The 6,078-nt window shown below is 38.1% G+C and overlaps 1 pseudogene across 1 annotated transcript in view; it reads right to left on the bottom strand.

Moving 5' to 3' along the window:
• The window catches only part of LOC105549774, a 105,021-nt pseudogene that overhangs the window by 8,590 nt on the left and 90,353 nt on the right, over window positions 1-6,078 (bottom strand). Inside the window, exon 2 of the transcript XR_001007606.1 lies at window positions 16-584. The product of XR_001007606.1 is annotated as a zinc finger FYVE domain-containing protein 9-like (transcript). The remainder of the gene's footprint in view (window positions 1-15; window positions 585-6,078) is intronic.

Here is a 6,078-nt window from a genome sequence, read left to right as displayed (position 1 = left end):
AAAAGAATCCACCATGTTTTTTACTGCCAAGGAAACATTGACTAAAGAAGGAGTGTCCCAAGTTGCCCACCATATTCCCTGCCAGAGCATCCTGATAAAGTCACACAAAGTGATTAAAGACATCCTTTGGCAAACACTTTCCATCCGATAGACACTGTAGAAGAATGACTATCTCAGACTGACCCACTGCATGCATTCCCTTGGTTGTAAAACACCAGCACTTCCTGTTCATATAATTTACAATTTTAAGCATTGACAACAAATGTGCATTTAAAACAAATACAGGTGGGTCAGGGCCACCATCCTCCAACTGCTGCATTACTGAAATAAATGTGATGGTTTCTCTTCCACAGTATAGTCTCCTTTTACACCAGTGGAGATGAGAATAGGAACAAGGCCATCTTCAGGAATAAGGCTCACTGCACTTCCAGCAGGACTTCTGACCTGAGAATAGAGGAATATCTGTCTCTGCTGCTAGAGGACTGGTAGTTACTGGCTTGACTGGGTCATGTGACACAGCTAGGGTTCCTGCAGAGGAAGTTCCATTCATTGTTAATTTGGCTGCATCAGCAACATCTCTTTTGCTATTTCCACCACATCTCAAGTTACTTCGTCCACTGACTTCTTGACCCTCTCAGTCAACCATAGTGATTAGAATCAGCTACTTCAAAACTCCAGTTAATGTAATATTTTAACTTCCTCCCATGAATCACAAATTTACTTAATGGTATCTAGAATGGTGAATAAGGAAAACCAGAGGTTTTTCTTTTACTTTACCCAGATTCATCACAGGAATCACACTCTATACTAGCTACATATAGCCTTATAAAATATATTTCTTAAGACTTGAAAGTCAAAATATCCCCTTGATCCATGGGCTACAGAACGGATGTTGTGTTAGCAGGCAGTAAAACAATATTCATCTTCTTGTACATCTCTACCAGAGCTCTTGGGTGTATTGTCAATGAACAACAACAATATTTTGAAAGGAATCTTGTTTTTTCTGAGCAGTAGGTCTCAACAGTGGACTTAAAATAATCAGTAAACCATGCTGTAAACAAATGTGCTGTCATCCATGCTTTATTGTTCCATTTATACAGTACAGGTAGAGTTGATTTAATGTGATTCTTAAGGGCTCCAGAATTTTTGAAATGGTAAATGAGCATTGGCTTCAACTTAAAGTCACCAGCTGCGTTAGTTTCTAACAAAAGAGTCAGCCTGTCCTTTGAAGCTTTGAAACGAGGCATTGACTTCTACTGTCTAGTTATGAAAGACTTAGATGACATCTTTCTATATAAGGCTGTTCCATCTATATTGAAAATCTGTTGTTTAGTGTAGTCACCTTCCTCAGTTTTCTTAGATAGATCTTCTGGATAACTTGCTCCAGCTTCTACATCAGCATTTGTTGCTTACTTTGTACTTTTATGTTATGGACATGGCTTCTTTCCTTAAACTTCATGAAGCAACGTCTGCTAACTTCCATCTTTTCTTCTGCAGCTTCCTCACTTCTCTCAGACTTCATAGAATTGAAGAGAGTTAGGGCCTTGGCCTGGATTAGGTTTTAGGTTAAGGGAGTGTTGTGGCTGGTTTGATCTTCTATCCAGACCACTAAAACTTTCTTTATATCAGCAATAAGGCTGTTTTGCTTTCTTATCATTTGTGCGTTCACGGGAGTAGCACTTTTAATTTCCTTCAAGAACTTTTCCTTTGCATTCACAATTTGGCTAATGCAAGAAGCATTTCCTTTTGGCCTATATCGGCTTTCAACATGCCTTCCTCACTAAGCTTAATCATTTTTAGATTTTGACTTAAAGTGAGAGACTTGAGACTCTTCCCTTTAACTTCAACACTTCAAGGCAATTGTAAGGTCATTAATTGGGCTAATTTCAATATTGTTCTGTCTCAGGAAATACGGAGTCCCTGAGGAGATGGACAGAGAGGAGAGAATGGCCAGTTGGTGGAGCAGTCAGAACACCTACAACATTTATTGGTTAAGTTTGTTGTCCCATATGGGCACTTTTTATGGTGCCCCAAAACAATTAAAATAGTAACATCTAAGATCACTGACCACAGATCTTCATAACAGATATAACAATAATAAAAAAGTATGAAGTGTTGTTATAATTTTTTTTCTTTTTTTGAGATGGAGTCTCACTCTGTCACCCAGGCTGGAATGCAGCGGTATGATCTCAGCTCACTGAAGCCTCCGCCTCCCGAGTTCAAGTGATTCTCCTGCCTCAGTCTCCCAAGTAGCTGGGATTACAGGTGCTTCCCACCATGCCTGGCTAATTTTTGTATTTTTAGTAGAGATGGGGTTTTACCATGTTGGGCAGGCTAGTCCCGAACTCCTGACCTTAAGTGATCTACTTGCCACAGCCTTCCAAAGTGCTGGAATTACAGGCATGAGCAACTGCACCTGGTCTGTTGTGATAGTTACCAAAATGTAACACAGAGACATGAAGTGAGCACATGCTGTAGGAAAAATATTGCTGATAGACTTGCTTGATGCAGGATTTCCACAAAACTTCAACTTATTTTAAAAAATGCAAAATCTACAAAATGAAATGAAGCAAATAAAATGAGGTATGACTATACTAAAAACCATTGAATTGTACAACTTAAATGGCTGTGTTTTATAATACCTGAATTAAATCTCAGTAAAGCTGTTACCAAAGAAAGTCTACTGCAATAGCTTGACTGAGTTGCTACTAATAAAGATGGAGATAAGTGGATGAATTTGAGAGGTATTTTCAAGGTAAAATCAACAGGACATGTTGATGGATTTGATGTGGAAGTTGAGAGGAAGGAAAGTATTGAGGATGACTCAAATTCTTAGCTTACACAACTATAAGTAGCTGTTTTGGTACTCTGATACAAAACACGAGGAGGAGCAAGTCTGAGAGAAGAAATCTAAGTTCACACTTAGGCCAGTTCAATTTCAGATGCCCTTGAGATATCCCAGTGGAGATGTTGAGTTGGACATAAGGGTTTAAGGTTCATGGGAGAAACCTGGGTTGGAGATATAAATCTTTATTTATGCTCCAGAGACACACTGAGCATGAAGATATTGTAAGCCATGGGAATAGATTAAATCATTCGGAGAAAGAGTATGGAGTGGGATGGTAAAAATATCTAGAACAGTGCCCTGGTGAACTTCAATGCTTAATAATCAAGTAAAGGAGGATAAATCTGCAAAGGAGCAATACAAAAGTGGGCAAATAAAACAAAGGGACTGCAGTTTCATAAAAGGCAAGGGCAAAATGTACTTCAAGAAGGAAGGGAAGATTGTCTGTATCAAATGCTACTGAGGGATTGAATAAGATAAGGACTGAAAATTATTTGTTAGACTTAGTGACTTTATTGTCATTGGTGACCTTAGTGAGAACTATTTTAGCAGAGTGGTGTGGGTGGAAGTTTCAAGGACCATACAAAAGACTCACTATTGTATTAGGGCTGGGAGAGCTGGGGAAAGAAATTATCCATAAATGTGTAGGAAGAACATGCTACTGTGATAAATATCAGTGACATATGTTTATTGAATTTCATATGCAGGTTCTTCATGTCAAAACATCTTATTTGCATGCTTTCATAGGATTATCATGTTAGAAATGCTATACTATGAAATAGCCCACAACCTACCTTGGAGGTCTTTATAGACCACTCATGTGTTTCAAGCATCTGTGTTTAAGAAATCTATGCATCAAAATAACTGCTAGAAAAAAAGAAATTAAACATAGTTATGGAAGCCTCAGGAAAAAAGTTACTTCCTTTCACTGGGCCTCAGAGTATTCAAATTTAAAATGATAAAGGTGGACTAGTCCACTTTCAGCTCTCCCATTGTATCAGCATTATCTACGGTCATTCAACTTGTAAATAAGCACCTCTATACCCTCTGTGTTTTCACAGAACACCTCTTTCCTGCCTTAATGAAGAAGACTTGGCTCTTTACAAAGACAATGAGCTTCACCATGCAGCTCTCTCCAATTAAAGCTGCTTGAGCTCTAAACAACAAATTCTGCGATGGATAGGGTCAGGTAGCATAGGGAACCAGCACCATCCTGCCTTCCCATTGCCCTTACCAGGCCATTGCTCCAGCTTCATGAAAAGCCTCACTGCCCATGAAGTTCACACCATCTGCAGATGCCATCTTTTACTCCTTCCCAGGATGATCATCTACCTCTCTTTTGGACATTTTCCTTCACTCACTGAGGACTCTGGTATCTGGCTTACTGGCATCCTCTCTACCTCAATTCCTGGCACCATTGTCCAGTTGGAAGAGCTATTTCACATCCTATACTCACATTCCTTCACCTGCACAGTTCTCAGGGTCACATCCTGGATATTGCCACCTTCCAAAATGGCTTCACCTTGAAGTCATAGATTCATACATTCAATTTTCTGACCAAGACTGCCCATCTTTCAGTCTAGGCCTTCTCCTTGGTCAAGTCTTTTCTCCAGGTTTCCAATGCATTCTGTTCATGACTCTACCTTATTACTTACTAGATCATATTGAAAGTCTGTTAATATATCTGTTTCCCATGAGTACCTGGAGAGAAGAAACTGTTTTAGTCAGCCTGTAGGCCTAGTATATGGCACGTGGTAAGCACTCAAATCTGAATAGATGTTTCTGAGTGACGTTTGTATTCAAAGCACTGTGCTTGGTATTTGAGATCTACCCAAAGCTGAGTGAAAATAGGTTTTGACTGCAAGAAGCTTAGAGACCAATAGAAGATGTAAGATAAATGAATTAAAAACAAAATTTCAAGGTGGAAAGCGAGAGGGGCCTCAAGAACTATAAAAATAAAATTCTATAAGATTGCTAATGCAAGAAAGGTGCAGATGGAGAGACACAAAAGATACTGCTTCTGTGAGGGGATCAGAGGCACTTCACAGAGGATGTGACATCTGAGCTAATTTGGAAGAATGGGTTGGGATTTGGATATATGTAATTCTAGGAAAAGAGAACAGCATGAGGAAAGACACTAAGTTACAAAAGCACAAGGTGTATCTGAGGATCAACTGATTTAATTGGAGCAAACGGTATGTGAGGAGAAAATGAAAACAACTAAGTTAACCTAATTTTAGAACAACTTATCTGCCCATTTTGATGTTATTTTGGCAGTTGGTAGCCATAGGTACAGTTCCTTGGTGTCTGATTTATCAGTTAACCCTTAAGCCACATACCTTTCTTCAAAAGAATATTTCAAGGATCAAAAAGGCTCTTACAAAGGCTTTTCATCCAAGATGATATTTATTATTCCTACCTAAGCTTACCTTCTTTTTTATAAACATGGTCATTGTTTCCTATAACAACGTGATAAACAGGTTTGTTTATTTTGTAAAGGAAGGTAAGGCCAAACAACAAAGATGGGAATCATTTTCAATTCTTTAAATACTTTAGATGATATTTTATTTCTATGAACATATTTTCCTGTTATTGTAAATTTATACTAAGTAAATAATGATGGCATTAACTGGCATTCTTGGTGTGCTTTTGATCATCTTTCTCAAAAAGCAACTGCCAAGAGAATTTTCTAACAGACATCACTTAACCACTAAGTGGCTGCAAGTGTTAAAGGCAATTAAGCAATCATTATTTAAGAAACACAATGAAAATTACCTAGTTTCTCTACTAAAGAACTTAAAGCATATTACACACACACATACACTCATACCACAGAGTCCTTGGATGTATTATTTTACCGTACATTTTAAAAACTGGACCAGGTCTTTATCCTCAGAGGTATTGATTCTAATCTTATTAAGAGCCCTCAGGCCAGGGATTCACTTCAGAATTCTGGCTCTGCCCCTTATTATATGTGTGACCTTGGGCAAGTTACATAACCACTCTGAGTCTCTCAGTTTCCACATTAGTAACAAGTAGATAATTTCACCTCCTTCATAGGGGTTTTGTGAGAATTAAATTAGACAATGCATGCAAAGTGTTTAAGCACAATGCCTGACATATAAAACCTGCTCAATAATTGGTAACTGCATTGTTATTATAGACAAAAATAGACTTTTTGGCAAACAAATCTATTTTACATAATGGATTTGTATCTGCACGAAAAAAAAAAA

This window comes from Mandrillus leucophaeus, unplaced genomic scaffold, assembly GCF_000951045.1.
Source record: "Mandrillus leucophaeus isolate KB7577 unplaced genomic scaffold, Mleu.le_1.0 Scaffold456, whole genome shotgun sequence".
Taxonomy (NCBI): Eukaryota; Metazoa; Chordata; class Mammalia; order Primates; family Cercopithecidae; genus Mandrillus; species Mandrillus leucophaeus.
The sequence above is the reverse complement of the archived record's forward strand: the minus strand, read 5'-3'. Positions and strand labels throughout refer to the sequence as shown.